The 27,892-nt window shown below is 44.4% G+C and overlaps 1 protein-coding gene across 1 annotated transcript in view; it reads left to right on the top strand.

Moving 5' to 3' along the window:
* Positions 1 to 27,892, top strand: part of MARK3 (microtubule affinity regulating kinase 3) — a gene marked incomplete in the record, with an annotated part of 2,430,063 nt that overhangs the window by 2,032,123 nt on the left and 370,048 nt on the right.

The raw sequence follows: 27,892 nt of genomic DNA, 5'->3' as shown, positions 1-27,892 counted from the left end.
GGAAGAAAAATAGTAAAAAAATATTTACGAGTATCAAGCAGTTTGAAGGGCTACATTAGATTTATCATTGCACAGTTAGTTTTTGAATTAGTAAAACCAGGCTGCTACACTCGATCAATTCATCTCTGAAATATCTTTCTCTTATCTGTGTTGCTCAAAATGTATAATTTGTTTTTTTCCAATTCTTAAGTTTAAATTTATTTAGATTCCCTCGCCAGTTTACATTTTTATGGTAAACCTTAGAAAATATGCAGAAAATGTTTAAAGGAGGCCCATCTAACATCTGATTTTAAACAGAGATCATCTGATTTTATAATGTATTGAGAATAGCTGTTAAGACTAGGTTTGTAGAAGATGTTATGGTGGTACTTGTGGAAAGTTGTTTTTCCTGACTGCTGTGCTATAGAGGTGGTCAAGTTTTGAATTGTTTGTTGAGGAATGCTGTATTTTTCTTATGTTTTAACTTTGTGAGGCTGTAGTAGTTGGCTTTTTGTGAGCGTCTTGGTAGACCGTTCTCAAATGGCTAATTATTGTAGGGTCAGTACTTTAAGGGTTTCCAGCTGAGGTTGTAACATGGAAGCCATTTTTTGTCGGAGTGGACATGGTGGCAGCAGCTGAGTTGTTTGATAGATACTTCAAGAGAGATAGCTGCTGAGTGAGAAGTTGAGTTTACTTGACTTTCTCTTTTCTGCAAAACCAATGGTTCTGCAAATACTTGCAGTAGAGACCTAAATCTGCACCATCAAGTTAATTGTAATTGATGGAGAAAGGGACTTTCCCACCTTATGGAACACTTCATTCTACTACATTTTTTAGGTAGTACTTGATTAAAATTTCTGGTGTTTTCCTTTACCCATAACTTAGGGTAGCACTTTGTTACATAGTTGGTAACAGAACTATTATCTGTTTTTACATATTTCTAACTTTGATAGTGAGTGTTAACTACTTGTCAGTCTCCTTGGGTTTTCTCACAGTTATGGCAGAAAAACTTGCAGGTTTCACAAAGTACACTTCTTATGGGCATAAAATTCTGAATTTGGATGCCCACAAGGAGTGCATGTATTATCTAGGGGCTGATCATCTAGATACGGCTTGCAGAATGTGCTGCACCTTCAACACTAGGGCTTTAGCAGATTGAATGAATAAACTTTATCCTAAGAGGTCTTCTGCCTTCCATTGCTTATTCAACAGCTGAAACCCTCTCCAAACACAGCAAGTCTGTTCCTTTGGAGCATAGGAAGTGCTCCTGTCCAAAGTCCCCCAGGTTTTTGTCAGAACCTCTGACAAAAACGAAGAAATCATTGCATCTGATGCTGTCAGATCCTATTACTCAGCAATCGGATCTGAGGACTTCAGATCCTAAGGCTTCTGTTGTCATTTCCATTAGTCCAACAATGACTCCCTTGTATCCCAAGCAGGGATCTGCTTATAGGAGTACTACTCCTCAGTACTCTGTAAAACCAATATCACCTATCCAGCTTTTCGAGTTTGCTTCAAACCCCAAAGAAGCACTTAAGGCCTCCCTCCACTTCCTCTAGGTCCTCCAGGAGCTTATCGGAAGCATATGTGGATAGGGTGATGCACAAGTTTTTCAGAGCTCAGATACAGGTCTGTCCCCTGCCAGATTCACAAGTATGCAAACAACTTCTAAAGCTATTTTCTCTCCTCCTCCAATCCATCCTATGGTTTCAAAGCCCCAGGAGCCAAGATCTCCGAGAAGTCTGGTGTCTGACCCAAGGAGTACTTCTTCCTCCACTCTGACTATATCCTAGGCTATTTTTTTTATGATGCAGTCAGATCTGAATGGGTGTCAGATCCAAGGGGGTAGGCTCAATTTTGATTGTCAGAGCCATCCTTCCCTCTCGAAGCCTGGGTCCTGGACAGTTTGTATCTGGTTCCACCCCGACACATGGATTCAAGGGAGGTCTAGACCTGCCTTCATTGGGAGTTTCTTCTCCTTGGAGGCTGGTCGGGGTCTGTCCGGTTCCATCTGTTTTCAAGGTGGATGGAAAGGGCTTTTTCTTTCCACAGAGAACTGCCCTCACATGCCTCTGATCCTATTCCCTTTCCTCCATTGGTTCCTAGCTCTGAGTCACTTGGGCCTTTTAGATATGGACAGCCAGAACCAATGTGTCCAGCTAGTTCCATTAAAAGAACTTCCCGTCTCTTCTGACACCTCACTTGAACACCCCACAGAGGAGGTACATTGGAAGAGGATGTGTAAAAGGAGACACATTGACTCCCTTTTGGAGCCTGTCATGGAGGATACAGATTTTGATGGTGAGGGGGTCCTCCAGATCACCACCAGATGACAGAAAGGTGGCTGTTCTTCCCAAAATCCCTCACCAGAAAAATCAGTGTTTTTGGAGGCTTTCTGTTCTGACCAGTACTGCAGACATTGGGTTCCATGACCGTCGCTATTGTACTACTTCCTTTGGCATGCTTCTTTATGTGGGTTCTACAATGGACTTTGGCTGTACAATGGTCCATTCTATATCAACCCCTATCCTTTCCAGTCAGGCTCAACCCACTTTGCAAACAACGCATCCGATGGTGGGTACAGTTGGACGATTTACATCTAGGCAGACCCTTTGTTCTCCCAGCCCCTATTGCCACAGTGACCACGTACTCTTCTCAGTTGGGATAAGGGGGCTTTTCTGGGGAGGAATGCTCCAAGGCACGTGGTCCCACCAGGTGACCAAGTTGCATATTATGTTCGAGATGAGCAGTCCTATTAGCTTTGCAGGCATTTCAAGAGGCTCTCCTATTGGAGGCTGCTGCAGTTCAGATCGACATGTCTGTAATCTGATACATCAACAAACAAGAAGGAACTCTATCTTATCCCCTGTGCAGAGAGGCCATGAGAGTATGGGAATGGAAGATCTCATCAGACTGCTTTCTAATTTTGATGCACATTCCCGGGAAAACCAACCTGTTAGTGGACAAACTAAGCGGGTCCATTTTCATGTCCAACAGGTGGTCTCAATTTGTGGAAGAGAAGATCTGGAATCAGGGTAGACCTTCCTGTGACCTGTTTGCCACTGCCCTCAACAAGTCCAGCAGGTACTTAACTCCCCCCTCCCCCCCAAGTGGAGTCACCGAGAGATGCTCTAGTTCACACTTGGCCCTCTTGTCTCTCTTGTTTACCCTCCTCTTCCCAGATTCCAAAATTTTTACAGATAGCAAGCAGGCTGAAGAGCTCGGTAATCCTCATTGCCCCCTTTTGGCCTCAAGTTTGGTTCCCCTTCCTGTGGTCTCATCTCCGTTGTTCTCATGGATACTAGAGCCATCTCTGGATCTCCTGTCACACCCAGCAGGGATTCAACATCCCGGCATTCCATCCTTAAAACTAACTGCATGGTTTCTCCATTTCCAGTATTAGCCCAGGGTTTCTTCCTCTGTTCGTGATATTCTAGCTTCGCAAAAAGAATACAAAAGCAAATGGAAAAGATTTTCCATTTGGGCTTTGAAAAGACTTCAGTCCCTTTTCTGCCTGAGTCTCTACAATTCTTGACAATGATTTATGAGGAAGGAGCTAGTTTTTCTACCATTAAACTTCAGTTGGCCGTGATTTCTAATTTTCACACAGGGAACAGACATATTTCTCTGACTTTTTCCAAACTTTATAAAACTTTCATTAAAAGAATCTTTCTTCTAAGGCGTCCAGTAAAAGGTCCCTCACCATCTTGGGATCTGAAGGTTGTACTTCAAGACATAATGCAGAAACCTTCTGAGTCTTCAGCTAAGTCTGTTCTGAAGTTTCATGGAAAACAGTTTCCTTAGTAGCCCTCATATCTGCTAAGAGAAAATCTGAACTCCAAGCTCTCTCTCCAAAATCTCCTTGCATAATTTTTCATAAGGATAGGGTTTCCTTATGGACTAGCCCTTCTTTTTTACCTAAAGTGACTTCTGAGAATGTCATTAACTAATCCATCCACTTACTAGTTTTCTTTCCAATAAAGGAGAATACATGCTGCATCATCTTCGTTTTGATGTGCACAGACGGTTGCATTTTTATCTTTGCAGAACAAGACCATTCTGAAAATCAGACCAATTCTGTTTCCTTTTCTACAAAATGACTAGGTTATCCAGTGGCCAAAGTCACTCTAGCAAAATGGATAACTGTATTTCCAGGATTTATTCTCAGGTATGACATTTACACCTCCCAAGGCGCATTCAGCCAGATCCATGGCCACATCATCTGCATTTTGGTGAAGAACATCTGTTGACATTTGTGCTGCAGCTACATGGTCCAATGCTCATACTTTTACTCATTGCAAATTGGATATTTCCAGAAATAGTCACTTTTGGTTCAGCAGTACTCTGGTAGTGTAATTCTATGAGGGCCACCCAAGATGAACATAGCTGGGGACTCTCCCATACATTGAGGAAGAATGAAAAGGACATCAGATTTAAAAGTTATGTTCTTACCATAGCTAGGTGTCTATGGTGCCCATTTTCATTCTTCCTCAACTTCCCTCCCATCCATCCCCCATTCAAGTTCCCTGGAGAGACCTATTGGACTGTATTGGAACCTAAAGTTCTAGGTTTGAGCTTTGTATTTCTATCAAACTGTTCCTGTCTCTGTTTTACTATGGGAAGGCAGCAAAGTCCATCTGAGGCTTTGAGGATGCATTAGTGCAGTACTGTTAGAGGGAGGAGTTAGAGAGCTGGATCTTAAGTCTAGAATAAGTGACCGAGTTGGATCTGATTGCATAGCTTATCCGATTTGTTGTAAGATGGCAATTTTTTCCTGGCCTGTTCATTTATTATGTTAAGTCATATTTAACATGACTTACAAAGGCGTCCACCCTTGACTTTAGGCAAGTCTGCAATTTGTTGGTATGACTAGTTCATATTTGACACAGTAGGGTGGTGATTGATTATCTTGCGTAGTCTGAGGATACTAATTTATTGTTAGGATGATGGCATTTAATTGTGGTGAGGCCATAGTAAAAAATTTTTTTTTTTTTTTTTTTTTTTTTTTGTGATTAGTTGGAGATGGGCTGATTTATGATTGAGTGACTGGACATTGTATGGATTTGACATAACTGAGTAGTTACCACCCTCCTTAGAGGGATTAATTTCACTTTGGGGACTGTATGATGGCCTCTGACTTGGTGTTTAAGTTGAGCTTACTGTTTGTTTTTGTCACAACTTGTCAAAGTTGGTGTGTTCAGCAGATTAGATGTACAGCATGCTGGAGGGGGGGGTGCAGTCTGAGGAATAATCTACTTTCCTTTGTGGTTTGCTGATTGTTGGGGGAAGGCTGTTGTCTAACTTTTGAATGAATAGTGTAAGTTAACTGGACATGTCTGGATTTTACGAAATAACTGGACATGTGCTAGTTCAGGGTTAATAATTGCACTGTCCTTTTGAAATGTGCTTGCAAGAGAGTAGGAATTGTCTGTCTTCACCTGTCTGTATCTTGTAGTATATTTTTATACTAGTGCGTGTATAGAATTTTTATATCTGTTGTACATGTAAGCTAGTCTTCACTGTGTAATATCTTAAGCTTCTTGTGGTAGAGGCACGTGGGGATATATGCAGATGACCTCTTAAGGACATACCAGTGTTTCATGTACATGACTTTTGAATGCCAATGACTTTTTACTTAGCAAGTGTCTAAATATACCAAAATTCACACTGCTAACTTTACAGGGCTTCCTGTTTGACCTATCCTCTTCCCGCAAGATGTACCTAAGCGGATACTTAATATATCCGTAACAAGGGTAGACAGGCAGTCTCTTACTTGAAGTAAGGGGTCCTTGCCATTTGGCTTTATCCTGCTTGTACACAGGTTACTTGTAAACTGTCTGGCTGTAGTAGTTGACTACTGCAGAACCAAGGCCATTTCAGTATAGTGTCATTTGTAAGGTTGTTTCATTAAGGAAGCAGAATGAGATTTGAGGGAGACCGCAGGTTACTGTGACTTGCTTGTAAAACCTAGGTTTCACACTCTGTAAACCTTCCAAAATCTCATCCTAATAACCAGCAGGCAAATCCTGCTTCCAGAGGCATGCACAAGAAGGCACACTAAACAACCTTCCCTTTCACAGTAATTTTCCTATCAAACTGCTTCAGGGCAGTAACAAATTACTGGAAGGGAGTTCCTGGAATTGCTTGGTTACATTATCTCTGTGGTAGTACTCCCTAGTAAGGTTATATGTGAGGAACCTGTAGATACTGCCAGCATACCTGGTCCCTGTGTTACTTCATCACTGTTGCCCTACATAAAGAGCTCTCCTGGTGGCTCTGACAATGCTCCTCAGTCAGGAAATGCCTTTTGAAGGTAGGGTTTGGATGCCCAGCCACTCACCACATACTCCTTTTAGGACAGCTGAAGAATCCGAGGTCTAAGACAGAACCCAAAGGAAAGAGACGTAGTATAAAAAAATGCTGGTATTCATTTTAGCCTTAAGGGCATCAAGCCCATTTGGCAACAGGAACTTTTTCATATCCTCACATACATCACAGTGGTATGGGTCATCAAGCAGGCTGACAACCATTCCTTAATTGCTATGCATATTAGCATTCCAAGCATGAGGTCTGGCCAAGGAGTTCAGAGTGACCCTCAGGACTTGTATTCTATTTGAAGGGAATCTAGCAGACCAGGTGAGCAGGACAGATGTGGACCCACACTGTGGGTGCTAAGTAGCAATGTATTTCTGTACCTAGTTCACAGATGTGTGCTAGAGAGATGTGATTGCTATACTTGAAAGCATAGTTCATAAAAATCTATACCAGAGTACCAGCAACAGGGCTGTAGGCAAGGCAATCTCCTTAGGCTGAGCAAGCCTGTCCCTGTACAGTTCTCGTATTGTCCCTGTAAATGCCCCCCACCCCCAAAGTGATACTGACAATTAAAGGACTAGACAAAAATACTAATCATAGTCCCTTTTGGCACAGGCAGCATTGGATCTCCCTTCTGCTAAGCTTAGGACAGAATTTTTAATGTTGCCCCACAGTGTGGACCTCTTGACACAAAAGGGGTCACTTAACACCTTCATCCTGAGAACTGTAAGGGTTTTACAGTACAGATAATCTAGAAATCATTCCCTTTAGGTACATGTTTTCAGAGAACATGCTGCAGCTTTTCAGGGAGGCCAAAAAGCTATGTAAAGATAAATTATAATCGGACCCTTTCCCATTTTTTGCATGGGGTTGGGATGTCAACTGTTGCCATCTCTCTTGATTCACTGTCATTCTCATATTTTTGATAGTCATGTCTGACTCACAAAGCTCCCACATGGTTCATCCATCTCTTTCCTGGATGCACTCCTTTTCTTTTGCATTCTTCCTTTGTCAAAAATCTTCACCAGATTGGTTTCTCCTTTTCTGCACAGGTACCCAAACCACCGTAATCTGATGTCCAGACTGAGATCAGTGTCACAGTATTCCAAACAGATGGGTTTTCACCTCTGACATCAAGGTGGGGTACCAAAGCTTAATCTTTCCTGGATCAGGCATTCTGTGTATGACCTCATCTTGTAATTGTAGGGGTATATTGGTGAATATATGAACATAGATACACAGACTGTCTCGCCACCAGCCCGAGCACAGCTCTTGTACCTATCTGACTGACCTCATAGTCACTGGCACCATAACTACTTAAGAAAAAGATAAATGCCCTGTTGGGAACTTTCCTTTACTTGAATAAATTGTTTTGCCATATCCGTGTTAGAGGTCAGCTAGGAGGGGTAAGTGTGAGAGCAGTAGGCAAATTCCCTACAAAAACCTTCATATCAAGTCTCCCTTCTGTCTTGGAGCAGAACATGACTGCAAGGCCTGCTTCATTTGCCAATCCTTGTATCCAAGACTTTATCTTGTGCATCATCACTCAGCTCCTCCTTAGAGACGCATCGTCTTAAGTGTTTGGCCCACTCCAATATGGTGAATTCCACCTCCCTGGATGTACCTCCTTTCTTTCCACAAGGTAAAACTCAAGAACCCTAGGCCTAAAACTGTCGGCTCAAACTGATTCTGTTGCACCCACTGAAGTTACAGAATCTGTGCTGATGCCCTCCGTCGTGACCCAGCCAGAATCCGGTATGGCATTAGCGGGTTATATGACTTGGAGACTTTTACTGAGAAGGAGGAACCTGCAACTCATCATTTTAGAGGGACCAGAAGGCATCCAGACGATTTTAGTCAGTGAAGAGATTTCTGGTAAGGTAATTGAGATACATCGGGGGCCTGAGTCAAGCAGGACGGTATACCAAAGAAAAAGCAGTAAAATACAAAGCCTGTTCCTTCATCTAGAGCAAAGGAGTCGAAGGGCTTCTATAAAGGTCTGCTCAAGGCCAACATGGCCCTGAAACCACCTTCATTATCCCTCAAAAAAATTCCTGTTGATTCATCATCCTTTGAAGAGGAAGATGCCTCTGACTCTGACCATTCTCTAACTTATTCTTCTCAAATCCACTCCCCTGGTCAAGTCCCTTCAGACAATTGACTCATCCCTCCTAACTCCCCTGTGGAAGAGGCTTCTTTTGGGGAGACTATTTTAAACATGATGAAACATTTTGAGTGGTAGTCTAGACAAATTCCAGAGGTCCATAAAAGACCCCTTCACCTGTCCCTTCAGTCCTAGAGGTCTTGTTTGATGCTTTACAGTCTATCTCTACAGTTCCTGATCTGCACTACCTGTTCCCAAAAGGCCACACAGGTTCTAAAAATATTCCAAAAGAAGTTCCTGTACAAGAACCCTTTGGCAGACCCATCTGCTCCCGCCCTGTCTCCCCCCTCTCATTTTCCTCTCTCCCTGCCTTTGGACAAACCTAAACTGCTCCCCAACACCATTGCCCTTCCTTTAATTAAAGACAATAGGGCCTTGGATAGGTGGGGAAAGAAGGTCTATACTTCTACCGTCTTTCAGAGCTAATAACTACCAGACCAAGAGTATCATATATTTGTTGTTCATCCTCCACACTTGGAACATGTTTATGGTTAATTGCCACAGTTCAGCATCTAAACAAGTTCTGCCTCTGGTTAATCATGCCATCAGATGGCCAGACAATAGTATGAAAATTTAGTTTTGATGCTGTGAAAGCCTTTTTCTGGTACTGTCATCCGCAGGTACGTATGGTTGCAAAAGCAACCTATGCTAGAGGAAATCTTTTGTTTGGCCTGCAGGAGGCAACTTATTTAAAGGCTTACAGGAACGAGGCAAAAATCTCAAAAACTGCAGACAGTTTCTGCTTACCTCTGTACTCGGATATCAGAGGAACTACCTTGCTGAGTCCACTTTTGTTAAAAGGGAATCCAGATCTCTTCAGAGACACAGGAAGGCGCCCAGGAAGAACTTTTCAGAGACCTCAGAGGGACCCCAGATGTGGGAGGCCTCCCATTCTCAGAGAAGTCACTTTGACCATCTTCAAAATCACCACGTTGGTCCTCTTCTTCTCCAAAAGACTAACTCAGTCCATTTCAAATGGGGGAGGGGATTACTACGGGCCAGTGCATACTTTGTCATAAAGGCTGTGCCATGTTCTGGAAGGAACTTCCTCCCTTGAATACAATCTCTCCTCCCATTAAACAACTGTAGCTTTTTCCGCCTATTGACCAGGAATTGATGGATGGTTATCTACATATTTCAGTTCCACTCTGCTGCAGGAAATTCCTCAGGTTCTGTACTGACTCATCTCACTTTCAGTTTACTGCTTTGGCTTTTGGGCTTTCTACAGCCCCAACAATATTCACAAAGTTTCTAGAACCAGTGATATCTTTCTGCTGAGCTCAGTAAATTCAGATTTTCCCTTAGACAGTCTTCTGGTCCAGACTACCTCACCACAGACCTTACTGCAACACCTCCAGTTCACCTTCAACCTACTCTTGCAGTTCGGGTTCTTCATTCATTACAAAATGTTTTCTCCTTTTCCCACCCAGGACCCCAGTGTTTCTGGGCTGTAGATTGGACACCAAGAAGATGCAGGCGCACCTGCATCAGGAAAGGTGCAAAGCATTACAGCTTAATTTTACTGCAATCTCCTCCCCCTTGACACATGCTTACCCAGTCTTCGCAACCATCTCAGTGCTCCTTCGGGTTGCGTTTCAGGAAAATTCAGTGGTCCCAACACACACGCCCTGTATACACAGAGATCCCCTCATACTGACTCTCAAAAAGGAGATCACATGGTGAGTGGCTCAGGTGAATCTTTATTCAGAGCTTCCCTTCGAACTACAGACTTAAACTGAAGAGGTGTACAACCATTTCCTTAAACAGGGCTTGGACAGGTATCCACATAGGTTGGTACTAGGCTGTCTGCCCTAAGGCCTATGCAAGCCTAGCCTTAACAATTCCCTGGATATTTCTTCCCACAATATTTACTCCCCTGGACTCCTATCTAGCAGGACGACTGACGTTATCCCTGGGGTGAATTTCCTATCTCCCGTCCAATCGTCAAGGTTACTTTTGAAGAGGGCCAAGGAGGCACTCTGCTTGACATGTATGGGCAGTCTATTCAAGAGTATGGGGAGTCTCTGGGTCAGGAACCTATCCCTCCAGCATGTTTTGTTTGTTCATTGTGATGACAAGGTTTAGATCCCTGGAGCATGTGACTCTGAGGGATTGGGATTTCTTTAAGTGCAGCATGTCCAACAGCTCAGGGTTCGACATTGCCTTCTATGTTAAGCAGAGATCGCCTCTGAGTAGATGATATGCCTCAGAGTATAGCTGGAGTTTTTTTTTTAGATGGTCAGCATAGGGCATCTGCTTTAGGCCTGTGATTCTTTTAGTGAGGTATTTCTGCAGCCTTTCCAGCTGTGGCAGTTGTCTTGTGAGGTACATACCAAACGGGGCGTTGTACTCTATAGTGGGTTTAATGTGGGATGAGTACAGTGGGACAACGACCTCCTTTTTTCTGGATGAAAAGCCCTTAGTGATGAGGTGTGACACACACAAGAATTTCCTTACTGTTGTGGCGATGTGGTTATTGAAGGTGAGTCCACTGTCCACCTGTGTCCCTAAGTCTCTCATCACACTTTCGGTGTTTAGTGTACTGCCACCTATGTGGTAATTCATGGGTACATGGTTTTTCCCAAAGGGGCTAACTATACTTTTCTTGTTATTAAACTTGAGCCCATGGCTCTGGCACCAAGCATCTGTTTCTTTAAGGCCCTTTTGTAGAATATCCACATTATTTGGTGATTCAATAATGGCTCTGTTTGCAGTCATCTGCAAATTTTATTAGCCAGAGTCCCTTAGTGTTGGCCAGTACTTCAGAGAAGTAGATGCCAAACAAGAGCCGTCCCAGGACTGAACCCTGAGGTACTCCACTTGTCTGGAGCTGGATTTGGAGTCTGCTACTTTTACAGTCTGAGTTCTGTCAATAAATCAGTTGGCAACCCATTGAGTGACACAGGGATTTATGCCCAGCTTAGTAAGTTTATCTATGATTCCAGAGTGGGGGATGGTGTCAAAGGCCTTGGCGAGGTACATATAGGCTGTGTGGACCACCTTACCCTCGTCCACAGCTCTGGAGACTGATTCAAAGAAGTCAGTCAGGTACAGGAGACAAGATCGGCCCTTCACAAACCCAAACTGTTTGGGGTCCAGTGTTTGAAGGTTGCCATTGTCTTTGTTTATAAGTTCCATGATGATGCATTCCATGCCCTTGCAGATCAGGCTTGTCAGACTGATGGGACGGTAGTTCCTGGGATCCAAGGTGGATCACTCCTTGTGGAGTAGGATTACTGTAGCTGTGCACCACTCTGGGCACGAAGCCTGAGGTGAGGTTATAATTAAACATGACACTTAAGTGAGGTGCCAGTTCATTTTGTAGTTCATGTAGTGCACAGCCCGGGATGTCATCTGGTCCCATGGATGCTGTATTCTTAGCTTTGGAGAGTGCGGTTTCTACCTGTGTGGCCATGATTACCGGAATTTGGCAATCTTTTGGTATTGAGATGGGCCCTTTAGGGGGTGAGAGGGGGGAGAAGTTGGCACTAAATCGATCTGACAGTATATTGGCAATATCCTTGGGATCAGTATATTTAATGCCATTCTGTTGTGTCTCAGAGCAGAGCTGAGAATTGCCATTTAGATTCTTGACATAACTATAGAATGCCTTGTGGTTGTCTTTAGAATCTTTGGTAATTTTATTTTCGTAACTAGCTTTGGAGGATTTTTTGAGGGATCTCCACTTCTTACTGAGGCTGGTAAGGGAGTTTTTTGCATCCTGGGATTTTCCTCTTTTCTGCAACAGTTTCTTCCTTCTATTGTGTAGTTTATGGCAGGGGACCACCAGATTGGCTTCCTTTTTTTTTGGAGGAGACCGTCTTGGTTCTGTTTGGGATGGCATGATTCATGCACTAGTGGATAAGCTCGTACAGTGCCTTAGTGTGGGATTCAGCATGTTGAACTTTCAGCTCCTGTCTGCATGGGTGTCGTGAAGTTGGTCACTTCTGACTTGAGTAGCATGAAGTTGGCTTTGGAGAAGTTTTTTACGGAAGTTTCCTTACTTGGGGTGGGATGTGGATGTCAAGGGTAATTTGTTTATGGTCAGACCTGACCAATGAGGGGCTGACCACTGGTGTGGAGCATCTATCTCCCGTGTTGGTAATGACCAGGTCTAGGATATTGGAGCCCCTGGTGGGACAGTGGATTAGTTGATCCAGGGCATTGGAATTTATGAATTCCAAGAACCGTTAAGAAAAGGTGTTGGTACCCGAGTAGTTTTCCCAGTTAATGGCAGGTTAGTTGAAATCACCCAGTATTAGGTGTTTGGTTGTATCAATATTTTCCAATATGTTTAGAAAGGTGTAGTGAGAATCTTGAGGCATGGTGGGAGATCTGTAGCAAGCTACAATTTAGATTGCAGTCTTACCTAGTGTTAGTTACACTTGGAGAATTTCAGATGCATTGTGTTGGGCAACTAGTCTGGAGGTGTAAATATCCTTGATGAATATGGACACTCCACCACCTTTAGTGTTTCGGTCTTGGTTTGGTGGCTGAAAAGTGTGGTAAGAGTTGTAGCCTGGTATTGCAGGGGTGCTCTCTGGAGCCTTGAACCAGGTCTCAGTTACTGCACAGAAATCGAATGTTCTCCATTTTTAGGAGTGCCTCGAGAGAGTGCATTTTGAGGTTTAGACTTCAAGCATTGAGTAGCATTACCTTCAGACTTTGCATGCTTGGTATCCATTATGGTGGTGGATGTTCTTCGTGTTTCACTGTTGCAGTCATCACATTTGGGTTACCTGCTTGCAGTAGCCCTTAGTCGGCCTGATTAGCAAAGTCTTGGGTCCTGCGTCGGTTGCTGTCCCTTCTTCCGTGACGTCAGGTCGGCAGGGGTATAAAACATGCAGCTGACGCCATTACATCAGTCTTTCTTGCTGTGCGGTGCCTGAAGCAGAAGCAGTTCGCAAGTGCCGGTCGGTCGACTCCTGAAATTTTCGTTTTCGAGTTGCAGAACTGTTGTCTTCAACTAAAAGCTAAGTACCCAGTTGGGGAAACTTTTTCTTGCTCTAAACCGATGTCAGTAAAAGTAAATAATTGCATTACTTGTGGAAAGCAAATACCTCAAAGATTTTCATTCGTATTGTATTCCTTGCTTAGGCCCTGACCACGACGTACCTCGCTGTCGGTTTTGTGCCTTATTCAAACCCCGAACTATCCGTCGGTATATTTACGCTTCTAAATATTTTGGAGCTCTGTTCAATTATCCTGATATGTCTTCGGTAAGCCATCCGACTACCAACATTCCGAAAAAGCGCAAAGATAAAGACAGAGACAGGCCGCCTAGGTCCAAAGCTGCCGACAACACTTCTAAGCCAATCGCCAGTTCCCCGGTACACAGGTGCTTTTGCAGCTCCTGATAACCACTACTTCAGATTCGCAGGCCTCTACTGAGACCTCTACTGAGACCCACTTGGCAAGATGCTTCAACTGTGGAACCTGCCGATGTCTCTACCTTGGATGGGTCCAGAACCGCTGTGCAGGCACTGGCTTCTGAGGGTGTATTCAGGCCTACTGACTTGCGTATTAAACCAACGCCATCTTCTTCTTCAAGGCCTAAAACTTGAACCATGCCTAGAAAACCTTGACGCCCAGACCGCATGGTCAGGCCTCTATGCCTAAAAATAAATGATAAGAATGGCTGAAGACCTTATTACTTTAATCAGAGGAAGCCAGCCTTCCCCCTCTAAGAGACCTAGGACTGAGTTTGCTTATGATACCTCTGACCAGGATTCTGAATTTTCGGTTTCCTCTGATGACCAGGATTTACCCTTATCTACCTATGAGGATTCTGATGCTGAGGACTCTATTCCCTCTGCTTCCCCCCAGAGGATTTCTCTTTTGGTGAAACTTTGCATACTCTCAGGGAGCATTTTCATTGAGAAAGTCAGGATTTCTCTGATTCTAAAAAGAGGCTTAGGGATTTCTTACTCCTGCCACCAGTACTACAGGCCTTTAGCCATACCTCCTGTATCTTTTCGGAATCTAGCTTGGCCCCTGATTCTTTACCTCCTGCTCCCAGAAAACCTGATAGATATTACAGGGTCCTTGACTCTCACAAGTTCCTTTTTAAAAATCCTAGTGCGGATCCTGAGACTATTTCACAGAGACCCAAGGGCATTAAAGCTACTACTGCCAAAATTCCTACCCCCTCTGATAGGGACTCCAGGGCACTGGATAGAAGGGGTAAGAAGGTATACACTTCTGCAACTTTGGCCATTAGGGCCTTAAACTGCCAGTTTCGTATGTTAAAGTATCAGCAGCATATCATTGGATTGCTTAAACAGAAAATGATGATTCCTGATTGTGTTGAAAATAAGGATTTGCAGGATTTACTGCATTTAGCTGAACAGGTTGGAAAACATACTTTGCAATGTGGCTTTGATTCACTAGAGGCATCTTGCAGGGCTGCTGTAACGGGGTCTGTACTTAGAAGGCATGCTTGGCAGGTCATGTTAAAGCTAAATTACTGGATGCTCCTTTAAACCAGGACCGCCTGTTTGGCAACAAGGCAGAAGTAGTTCTTAAAAAGATGGAGGAAAAAGCTAAATCTATGCAAACTGTTAAATATTTCCTGTAAGTACAGCCTCCCAGATTTAGTAGGTACTGGCCTTCTAAGAATTGGTCCTTTCCTGTCTCTTCCAGGCCTTCTTACTCGAAACCCAGGACCAGCAGACCACCCTGGATTCGGTCTCAAGGTACTCACAGGCCTAAGCAGTGGGGGCCTCCCACTTCCAAAGCTGGAAGTAGTAGGACACCCCCCTGTGGTAAACTGTCACAATGACTTAACCTTAAACCTTCCAAGCCCTGCTCAACTGACTGTTCCTTTAGGGGGAAAGATCGCCCTGCATGCAAAAAACTGGGAACTCATTACCCAAGGCAAATGAGTTTTAAATATAGTTTCCCAAGGGTACAGATTCCACTTCCACTCCTTACCAACCCTAAACTGTTGGCCAGGCCTACCCCCAAATCAGTGGGCAGAGGCTCAAAAGTAGGCTGTCTAAATATCAGGGCTATTCATCCTGTCCCAGAAGAGGAATGGGGGCAAGGTTTTTACTCTAGACTTTTCCTGGTACCCAGAAAAGACCATTCCTGGCGTCCTATCCTGAACCTGTCTATCCTAAACACCTTTTTGGTAATCCCAAAATTCAGAATGCTAACTCTTCATCAGCTGCTTCCCATGCTAGACAAAAATGCCTGGTTAGCAACATTGGATTTAAAGGAAGCTTACCTGCATATCCCAATAAGGGAATCTTGCAGAAAATACCTACACTTCAGAGCAGGCTACATGCACTATCAGTTCTTTGCACTGCCCTTTGGCTTATCTACTGTGCCCAGGGTATTAACAAAATGCCTAGCTCCAGTCATTGCATTCTGCAGTCAGGAGTATACCCATACCTGGACGATTGTCTAATTCAGACAGAAAGCCAGGACATACTATTAAATCATCTGGCATTTGTAAAGAAACCACTATCTTCACTGGGGTACACTATAAACAAAAAGAAATCACAACTAGCACCCTGCCAACAAATTGTATTTCTGGGAGCAAGCTTGAATACAACTTCCCAGATGGCTTACCTCACGCCAGAGAAACAAGTTTGACAGCCTACTTCAAACTACTGGCCACAAAGACCCAGCTATCTGCAAGGAAAATACTACAAGCCCTGGGGTTTATGGCCTCTTGCATTCTACTAATTCCATATGCAAGACTGCATATGAGGAAACTGCAATGGTACCTAAGAAGCCTATGGTGTCAACATTCTCAGGACCTAGAATCAATGATTCCTATCATTCCTTGTATAAAGACAGAGTTCCATTCGTGGGCAGAGGCCTGCCAACACAACAAGGGACTGCCATTAACTCTACCCCCTGCCACCCAAACCCTAACAGACGCATCAGACTATGCATGGGGGGATCACTTGGCAGGGGAGTGCATGCAGAGCAAATGGAACCCAAGTCAAATGCACCTGCATATCAGTCCGAAGGAAATGTTAGCTGTACAGAATTCTCTGACAGCCTTCAAGGACCACATTCTTCCAGGACAACTATTGGTAAAGACTGACAACACCACTGTTATGTGGTACATAAACAAGCGGGGGGGGGGGGGCACTAGTACCCTCTCTGCAGACTAGCCATGGCTGTGTGAACACAGCCTTGAGCTACCAGGTGCACCTACAAACTCAGTTCCTCCAGGCAAGCTAAAGACACTGGCAGATAACCTAAGCAGAAATCTCATGGACCCACACGAGTGGAAACTGTAACCAAGGATATTCAACATTTTGGGGAACAAATGTGGGAGCCCAGTGATAGACCTGATGTTCATAGTGTTTCACTGTTGCAGTCATTACACTTGGGTTATCCTGCTGGCAGGCTACTCGCATCTGCCTGAATTCCAAAGTCCTGGTCCGGCGTCTGTTGTTGTCACCTCTTCCCTGACGTCAGTGCGCCAGGGGTATAAAAGATGCAGCCAATGCCATTTTCATCAGTTTTTATGGCCGCGCTGTGCCCGAAGCAAAAGCAGTTCGCAAGTGCCGGTCGGCCGACTCCTGAGATTTTCAAAAACGAATTTCAGATCCGAAGTCTTCATTAAAGCTAAGTACCCCGTTGGGGAAACTTTTTTCTTGCTCCAGACCGATGTCAGAAAAAGTTAACAATTGTATTTCTTGTAGGAAGCAAATACCTCATAACGATTTTCATTGTTACTGTATTCCTTGCCTAGGCCCTGACCACGACATTGCTAGCTGTCGGTTTTGTGCTAGATTTAACCAACGCACTATTAAGCGTCTGTACGATTTTGCCTTCCATTACTTTGGCCGAAGATTTAATTATATAATGCCGTCGGAACAGCCGACGACCGGAGTATATAAAAAGCGCAAGGCAAAGGACAGGCATCCGAAATCCAAAACCGACGAAGCCTCCGCTAGGCCAGTCGCCGGTTCTCAGTGAGGTGCTTTTGCCGTCCCTGATACCCGCTAGTTCAGAGCCACACGCCACTTCCTACTCCCACTTGGTGCCGACTAGGCCTTTGGAAACTCAAGGTATCGGACACTCTGAAACTCTTCCCTCAGATGGGTCCAGAGCCACTGAGCAGGCATCGGCTTTTGAGGGTGTTTACAGACCTACATAGTTATATGTAAAGCCAAGTTCAGCTTCAGAGGCAGACTAAAGTAGCTGTAAAGACAAAGAAACAAGTACAGCATTCTCCTGTACAGACTTCCATGCCTAAAAAAACAAATGCTTAAAATGGCCGAAGACCTAATTACTTTGATCAGGGGTTCCCATCCCCCTCCTGATAAGAGGCCTAGGCAAGAGACAGAATATGAATCTTCAGATCCGGTATCCATTTCCTCTGACTCCTGAACAGGGATACTCCCTTCCTCCCTATGAGGATTCTGATGCTGAAGAGTCTATTCCTTCAGCCTCTCCTCCTGAGGATTATTCTTTTGGGGAAACCCTTCATACTATGAGGGAGCACTTTCACTGGGAGAGCCAAGATTACTTAGAGTCTAAGAAAAGGCTCAGAGACTTTCTTTTACTACCTCAGCACAGACCTCTTGCTATTCCACCTGTTCTAGACATAGTGGATGATGTATTTTCAGAGTCCAGCCTGTCTCCTGACTCTTTACCCCCTGCACCGGTTAAGCCAGACATACTACAGGGTTCCAGATTCCCACAAATTTCTATATAAAAACCCTGCTGCTGACCCAGAAACTATATCTCAGGGTCCCAAAGGGGTCAAGGCTTCCAGTGCGAAAAACCCTGTCCCCTCTGATACGGATTCTAGGGCACTGGACAGATGGGGGGGGGGGAGTTTACACTTCTGCTACCTTGGCTGTAAGGGCTTTAATTTGTCAGTTTCATATGCTTAAATATCAGCAATATTTAATGTCACTGCTAAAACAGAAAATGTTGACAAATTCTGAATGTCCAGAAAAGGAAATGCAGGATTTATTGCATGCAGCTGAACAGTGGGAAAACATACTTTGCAATGTGGTTTTGATTCACTGGAGGCCTCTTGCAGGGCCGCTGTTACGGGTACTGTCATTAGAAGGCATGCTTGGTTAAGGGAACAAAATCTGCCTGATGATGTTAAAGCAAAATTAATGGATGCTCCTTTACAGCATGATACTTTTTTGTTTGGTGTTAAGGCAGAAGAAGTGTTGACGAAAATGGAGGATAAAGCGAAATCTATGCAGACAGTTAAGGATTTCTTACAGGTATAACCACCCAGATTTAGCAGGAATGGGCTTTCAAAGAATCTGTCCTTTCCAGTGTCAGGCCACAAAGAGGCAGATACAGATGCCCTAGAGGCAGATCCCAGCCCCAAGGCGCGTACAGGCCTAAACAATGGGGTGCTTCTACCTCCAAAAGCGGAGAAGACAAATCACAGCCATATAGAAAACAGTCCCAATGACTTTATTGTGCCAATACCAAGCACTTATCTTTTGGCAGCCCCCTTAGGGGGAAAACTAGCACTTTTTTCACAAAATTGGCATATAATCACCCAGGACAAATGGGTCTTGAATATAGTGTCCCAGAGCTACAGGTTCCACTTTCACACCCTGCCAAAGGCAAAAGATATTCCAGACCTGCCACAAAATCAATGGGCAGAGGCACAAAAGCAAGTTACATCCCTCATGGACATGAGGGCCATTCAGCGAGTACCACAGCAAGAGCAGGGACAAGGATTTTGCTCAAGACTATTCCCGGTACCCAGAAAGGACAAAGCCTGGAAACCAATACTGGACCTGTATTCTAAAAACTTTTCTGGACGTTCCAAAATTCAAAATTTTGACTCTGCAGCAGCTTCTGCCCATGCTGGGCAAGAAGGCTTGGCTTGTAACTTTGGACCTAAAAGAGGCATACCTGCATGTCCCAATCAGACAATCTTGCAGACAATACCTCAGATTCATAGCTGGATCAATGCACTACCAATTCTCTGCACTGCCCTTTGGCTTATCTACTGTGCCCAGGGTCTTCATAAAATGCCTGGCACCAGTAATTGCTTTTTGCAGACAAAGGGGAATTCAGATATACCCTTACTTGCACGATTGCCTTATTCAAGCAGAGAACAGAGACATTCTACTGAGGCATCTGGCATTTGTAAAAAAATTACTAGTTTGCCTAGGGTACACGGTAAACGAAAATAAATCAAAACTAGTACCCTCTCAAGAGATAATATTCCTGGGTGCAAGCTTAAATACAGCTGCCCAGATGGCTTATCTCATGCCAGACAAACAAAGGCAACTGACTTATTACTTCAAAATGTTGGGAACAAAGAGACGGTTATCTGCAAGAAAAATTCTGCAGGCTTTGGGCTTCATGGCATCCTGCATTCTACTAATTCCATATGCAAGACTGCATATGAGGAAACTACAATGGTATCTAAAAAGGGTTTGGACTCAACATTGCCATGGCCTGGAAACATTAATTACCCTCATTCCCTGCCTGCAACAGGAGTTTCAATGGTGGGCACAGGCCTGTCACCACAACAAGGGACAGCCATTCACTCTACCCATGGCCAGGCAGACACTGACAACAAATGCATCAGATTATGCCTGGGGGGGCAATATGGCAGGAAAATGTATTCAGGGAGCATGGCCAGCAAGCCAAATGCATCTCCATATCAATCAAAAAGAGATGCTAGCTGTTCAGAATGCCCTGACAGCCTTCAAGGATCTACTTCATCCAGGACAACTGCTGGTAAAGACAGACAATACTACAGTCATATGGTACATAAACAAGCAGGGAGGCACACATTCCTACCCCCTCTGCAGACAAGCCATGACTTTGTGGAACACAGCATTGACTTATCAAGTACACCTGCAAGCACAATTCCTGCCAGGAAAGACAAATACTCTGGCAGACGAACTAAGCAGAATTCTCAAGGATCCTCACGAGTGGAAACTAGATCCACAAATCTTCAGCATGATAACAAGGAAATGGGGATGCCCAGACATAGATTTATTTGCCTCCCCGCACAACTGCCAACTACAGAGATTCTGCACAAGGGCTTATAACAAACAAGCATGGAAAGTGGATGCCCTGTCATTCAGCTGGAAAACCCTTACAGTATATGCCTTTCCTCCACTGCCTCTTCTCCCCAAGGTACTCCTAAAGGTCAGACAAGAGAAACCAAAAATGATACTGATTGCCCTAGATTGGCCACGCCAGCACTGGTACCCAATCCTAAAGAGCTTGTCGCAAGGCCCAGCCTGGACATACCCCAAATTCCTCATTTGCTGACCCAACAAACAATCAGATTCTGCACAGCCAACTCAGAACCCTAAATCTGGCTGCATGGCTGATAATGTAACCATTTAGAACACACCTTTCTCTTAAGCAGTTATGAGTGTTATTTTGGAGGCCAGGAGCCCCAGCACCAGAAAATCTTGTACAGAAAAATGGAAGAAATTCTTTGCTTGGAACCAGGCAGAAGGAATGGACACGCTTGTACCAAATATTCCTCAGATTTTACAATACCTAACTGAGATGCTGGACAAAGGCCTATCCTTCTCATCAATTAAGATCCATGCCTCTGCCATTTCAGCTCATTACAATACGGATCCACCTATTTTTTCACATCCACTACTAAGGCAGTACCTCAGAGGGGCCAAAAACATAAGCCCTCCAAGGAGAGCTCCAACACCTGCATGGGACCTCAATTTTGTCTTGGAAAAGCTCACACTGCCTCCTTTTGAGCCAGCCAATACAGCTGAGATAAAATACTTACCATGGAAAACAGCTCTGCTCTTGCAATAACCTCAGTAAGAAGAGTCTCAGAGTTACAGGCACTAATGGCTGTGGAACCTTTTATTATTTTCCATCCGGACAGGGTTTCTCTACGGATAAACCCAACATTTATGCCTAAGGTAGTGTCCAGTGTGGCTTTTAACTAAACCATTCATTTGCCTACCTTTTATCCAAACCCACAGAATAAGGGGAGAGACTTCTGCATTCTTTGGACATACACAGACAGCTACGCTTCTACTTGGACAAAACTAAAGCCTTCAGAAAGACTGAGCAACTCTTAGTGGCATATGCTGCAGGATCGCAAGGAAAAGCTATTTCAAAGCAGACTATTTCAAAATGGATAGGCCACAGCATTCGTTTCTGCTATTCACAACATGGCAAATCAGTGCCTAAGGGCATTAGGCCACATTCAACCAGAGCAGCAACCACTTCAGCAGCCTTCCTCAGAGGAGTACCAACCAAGGACATTTTGGAGGCTGCAACTTGGATTTCAGTGCACACTTTTACAAAGCACTACCACTTACCTCTTTACTCTAAATCCAAAGCAGGCTTTGCCACTGCAGTTCTGCAGGGCCTCATAGCCACTCCTAATTCTATCTAGACCCAGCCACCCAACCTCAGCTTTGGGATTCAACCCAAGTGTAATGACTGCAACAGTGAAACACTATGAACATATAGTACATTTGTGTACCTACCATAAATGTAGATGTTTGAGTGTATTCACTGTTGCAGTCCAGGTTACCCTCCCTCCATCCCCCTTTCATTGCTGGGACTTATCTGTACTTCTCTATTCTATACAACCTATGTGGTGTCTTTGCTTGTAGATGAAGGTAATGTTTATGTTAGTGCATGCTTTTTTAGCTTACCCTTTTGGGGGCACCTGACATCTGGGGCAAGAAAAACTGAAGAAAATGGCATCGGCTGCATCTTTTATACCCCTGGCGCACTGACGTCAGGGAAGAGGCGACAGCAACCGACGCCGGACCAGGACTTTGGAATTCAGGCTGACTGCAGGTAGCCTGCCAGCAGGAAAACTCAAGTGTAATGACTGCAACAGTGAATAACACTCTAACATCTACATTTATGGTAGGTACACAACTGTACTTTTGCCTCCCTCAGAACTATCAATTGGACAAATTCTGCACAAGAATTCCCCACAGAAAAGCTTGGAAAGTGGATGCCCTGTCCTTCACCTGGAAAAACCTATCAGTTTATGCCTTACCCCCTCTGTCTCTCCAAAGTTCTACTAAAGATCAAATGACAAGCCAAGGACAATACTCATTGCACCAGACTGGCCACGCCAACAATGGTGCCCCCTCTTGCGCAGTGTCACTGCTGGAACCTTGGCACCTGCCCCAGACCCTTCCCTGCTGTCCCAGCAGGAGGGCCAGATTCTGCACCCCCAGCTTCAAACCCTGAACCTTGCAGCCTGGTTAATTACAAGAGCTCTCCATTACCATCCCTCAGTAAGCAAGTGCTGGATGTCATTCTGGAGGCAAGGAGGCCTAGTACTAGAAAGTCCTATGCTGAAAAGTGGAAAAGATTCTGTTCCTGGAGCCAAACTCAGGGGATGGGCACAAGTGTCCAATTTACCACATATTCTTCAGTACTTAACTGAGATGCTTCACAAGGGCCTTTCTTTCTCTTCTAAAATTCATGCCTCCGCCATTTCAGCACATTATAAGGAGCCACCCCTTTTCTCTCATCCACTGCTGAAGCAGTTTCTCAGTGGGGCCAAAAACAAGACTACCCAGGAAAAGCCCCTACTCGAGCCTGGGACCTTAACTTTGTTTTGGAAAAGCTCACTACCTCCCTTTGAGCCGGCTGCAACTACAGAGATGAAATTCCTTTCTTGGAAAACAGCCTTCCATCTAGGCATCACTTCAGCAAGAAGGGTGTCTGAATTACAGGCCCTCATGGCAGTGGAGCCTTTCATCATCTTTCATGTGGACAGGGTGTCCCTCAGGACCAATCCTTCCTTTTATGCCCAAGGTGGTATCCAGTGTGGCCCTCAATCAGTCCATTCATTTGCCAACCTTTTCTAATCCACAGAACAAAGGAGAACGAATACTGCACTCCTTGGATGTGCACAGACAACTTAGATTTTACTTGGACAGGACTAAGCCTCTCAGGAAATCTAAACAGCTGCTGGTTGCATTTGCTGCAGGGGCAAAGGGGAAGGCCATTTCAAAGCAAACCATTTCTAAGTGGATAGTCCATCGCATTCATTTCTGCTATATGCACCATGGAAAACCTACTCCACTGGGGATAACACCCCATTCCACCAGGGCTGCATCTACTTCTACAGTTTTTCTCAGAGGTGTTCCTACCAGGGACATCCTAGAAGCTGCTACCTGGAGCTCTGTACATACCTTCACCAAGTATTACCGCTTGCCAATTTTTTCTAAATCCATAGCTGGTTTTGCCACTGCAGTCTTGCAGGGCCTAATAGCTGGTTCTAATGCTCTCTAATTGCCTTATCCCTTCCTTAGCTTTGGGAATCTACTCAAATGTAATGACTGCAACAGTGAAACATGAAGAACATAGTACAGTTGTGTACACTTACCATAAATGTAGATGTTTGAGTGTATTCACTGTTTCAGTCCTGGTTACCCTCCCTCCAGCCCCCTGACATCTATTGACTATACCTTTCTTCTAGTTTACTGTTCTTAAAGCTTTGATGTATTTGCTTTTTATTGGAGGTGTAACCTTGTATATAATTGCTTCACATTATGGGGGGCACCTGATGTCCGGGGCAAGAAAAACTGATTTAATGGTGTTGGCTGCATGCTTTATACCCCTGACTACCTGACGTCATGGAAGATGAGACGGCAACCGACGCAGGACCCAAGACTTTGATATTCAGGTCGAATGAGGGCTACTTGCAAGCAGATAACTCAAATGTAATGACTGCAGCAGTGAATACTCTCTAACATCTACATTTATGGTAAGTGTACACAACTGTACTATTCCCGGATGCTCCTCCAAACCAAAGGGCAGAAAGCAAATTTTGTCCGTTACATCTGGGAGCAATAGAATCAGTTCCTGTTCAGCAGGTAGGCCAGGGTTTCTATTCCAGACTTTTCCTAGTACCAAAAAAAAAAAAAGGCACCTGACATCATATTCTGGCTCTATCCATCCTGAACTCTTTCTTGATAATTCCAAAGCTCGAAATGATCACTCTGCATCAGTTGCTGCCAATGTTAGAAAATGATTCCTGGCTGGTAACTTTGGATCTCAAAGAAGCTTATCTGCACAATACCTATCAGGGAAAGTTGCAGGCAATACCTTTGTTTCAGGGTGGGCAAGCAACATTATCAATTCTCTGTGCTGCCCTTTGGCTTATCTACTGCTCCCAGAGTTTTCAGAGTGCCTGCCACCAGTCATTGCTTTTTGCAGGCAATAAAAAAACTTCAGATTTATCCATACTTTGATGACTGTCTAATTCATGCAAATTCTCAGGATCAGTTGTTAAAGGATCTAGAATTTGTAAAGACTCTTCTCTCTTCCCTGGGTTACACACTCAGTGTGGAAAAATCAAAAATGGTGCCATCCAAAAAGAGGACATTCCTGGGAGCGAGTCTGAACACAGCCGCCCAGATGATGCATCTCACCCAGGAGAAGCAGACAACTCTTTCAGTTTACTTCAAGGACTGTACAAGCCTGTCCCAGCTCCCTGCAAGGAAATACCGGCAAGCTCTGGGATACATGGCCTCTTACATTCTCATGATTCCATATGCAAGACTGCATATGAGGAAATTGCAGTGGTATCTCAAGAACATTTGGTGTCAATACACACACGACCTGGATGTGATAATTCCTCTGCTTCCATGTCTGCAGACAGAGTTTCTATGGTGGGCAGCAGCCTGTCTGCAGAACAAAGGCATGCCTTTTCACCCAGCCTTGGCCACTCAAGTTCTTGCCACAGACGCATCAGACTACGCTTTGGGAGCTCACCTGGATGGCAGATGCATACAGGGAAGTTGGAATGTCCAGCAGATGCACCTACACATAAATTTAAAGGAGTTGATGGCAGTCCAGCAGGCCTTACTAGCTTTCAAGCATCTTCTTTCTTCAGGGACCCTGCTTGTCAGGATAGTCAACACCACAGTCATTTGGAACATCAACAAGCAGAAAGGGACTCATTCTTACCTCCTGTGCAGACAGAGCATGAGTCTTTGGTCCATAGCAGCATCCCTGAGCCTGCATCTCCTAGCTCAGTTTCTTCTAGGAAGGCTCAGTGTTTTGGCGGACCAGTTGAGCCGACAGACCCTGGATCCTCACGAGTGGCAGCTGAACAGAGCAGTTTTTTACAGCATCATTCAAAGCTGAGACACTCCTGAAGTGGATCTTTTCTCCTCTCCAGACAACCATCTTCTACCTCTTTTTTGTACCAGACAGCATCACAACAGAGCATGGAAAATGGATGTCCTTCCCTTGGACGCTGTGGTCAGTTTATGCATTCCCTCCTCTTCCCCTCCTTCCCAGAGTATTATTGCAGATCAGGGACGAACGACCAAGGACTATTCTCATAGCTCCAGACTGGCCCAGACAGCATTGGTATCCACTGCTTCGCAGTCTCTCCCAATTTCCTCCTTGGCATTTTCCTCTGAAGCCAGATCTTTTGGTTCAGGAAGGGGGAAACATTCTACATCCTCATCCTCGGTCTCTCCATTTGGAAGCATGGCTCATTGTATGACTCCTTTTTCTTCCCTTTCCCAGCAGGTGATTGACTTGCTGAGGGAGGTCAGGAGGCCTAGCACTAGGAAGTCTTATGCTGGCAATTGGGAAAGATTCTCTTTGGATGCAGGCTAGAGGAGAATCTTCTCAGCCTACCCTTCCTCTAATCCTGGAATACATGGCTGATTTGCTTCAGGGTGGTCTTTCTTTTTCCTCCAAGATCCATGCTTCAGCCATTTCAGCTCATTGTTATTTTGGACGACCCATATTCTCTCGTCCTCTGAAAATGTTTCTCAGAGGTGCTTGCAACTTAAAACCTCCCAGAAGGGCACCTACTCCAGTCTGGGATCTTAATTTTGTTCTAGAGAAACTCACTCGTCCTCCTTTTGAGCCAGCTGCCACTGCAGATTTGAAGTTTCTCTCATGGAAGACCTTCCTCTTTGCTATAACTTCAGCAAGGAGGGTTTCGGAGCTGCATGCTTTGATGGCTGTGGAGCCTTTTCTTATTTTCCATGCAGATAGGGTCTCTCTGAGAACCAACCCCTCCTTTATGCCTAAGGTGGTTTTTAGCCTGACTGTTAATCAGTCCATACACCTTCCTAGCTTCTTTCCTAATCCTCAATAGAGGTGAAAGAATCCTACATTCTCTTGATGTGCATAGACCGCTCAGGTTTTACCTAGATAGGACTAAAGACCTTCGGAAATCAGCACCGTTATTGGTCAGCTTTGCCCCTGGAGCCCAGGGCAAGGCTATTTCTAAGCAAACCATTTCCAAATGGATTGCTCATTGTGTTACTTTTTGTTATTCCTTTCATGGCAAGGTTCCTCCTCAAGGGGTTAGGACCCACTCAAGTAGAGCAGCTTCCAATGCTGCAGCTTTTTTAAGGGGTGTCCCTACTAAAGACATTTTAGAGGCTGCCACGTGGTCTTCTGTTCACACTTTCACAAAGCATTTTAATTTGCTTTTGTTTTCAAGAGCTAGGGCAGGGTTTGCCACTGCTGTTCTGCAGTGCATTATCTCCAATCCTTGATTCTGTTGGTTCCTCCTCCCTTTTCTCTGGGCTTCGGTTATCAACCCATTGGTTAGGACTGCAGCAGTGAAACACGATAAACATAGTACAGTTGTGTACACTTACCATAAATGTAGATGTTCAAGTGTAGTCACTGTTGCAGTCCTGCTTTCCCTCCCTCCTTCCCCCTTTTCTCTTTTTCTAAGGTACAGGCTGAATTTGGTTTAAGCCTTGTTTTCTAGTGGCGTTTGACTGTTATGGCAAGAAAGACTGAGGAAGTGACATTGGCTGCCTCCTTTTGTATCGGACAGCCCAACGTCCTTTACAACGGACGACAGCTGACGTCATTATTACTTACCTTTGGTATTCTGGCCGATCGAGGGCTACCGGGAGCCAGATAACCCATTGATTCGGACTGCAACAGTGAATACACTCAAACATCTACATTTATGGTAAGTGTACACAACTGTACTTTTCACATGTTGAAGTACCAGCAACGTATTATGGAGCTAATTAAACAATAAATGCTGTTACTTCCAGATTGTGCAGAAAATAAAGATTTACAAGAGTTAATGCATTCTGCAAACCTAGTTAGTAAACATACTTTGCAGTGTGGTTTTGATGCTTTAGAAACATCTTGCAGGGCTGCAGTCACTGGGTCTGTACTGAGAAGGCATGCTTGTCTGAAGGAAAAAATCTTCTCAGGTCATGTCAAAGCAAAATTTACAAGGCACTCCTTTAACTCATTAACCCAGAGTACCTTCTCATGGCGCCTCTGTGCTTAACACCAAGCATGCCATGAGAAGATAGGAATTCCTTTGTTAACCCCGACTGCCTTCCAGCAGCGCAAGTAAGTATACAGCCCTAATTTGAAGGTATTGAAAAATAAGTTGAGAAAGTAACTGAATGTTGTCAGTTACCTTCTCAACTTAGGATTTAGAGTGGAGTTTACCTTGTGGTCCTATTGGACTTTTATAAGTAAATCTGGTTGGAC

Source organism: Protopterus annectens, chromosome 6.part0 (assembly GCF_019279795.1).
Source record: "Protopterus annectens isolate FY-2018-M chromosome 6.part0, PAN1.0, whole genome shotgun sequence".
Classification (NCBI taxonomy): Eukaryota; Metazoa; Chordata; order Ceratodontiformes; family Protopteridae; genus Protopterus; species Protopterus annectens.
The sequence above is the reverse complement of the archived record's forward strand: the minus strand, read 5'-3'. Positions and strand labels throughout refer to the sequence as shown.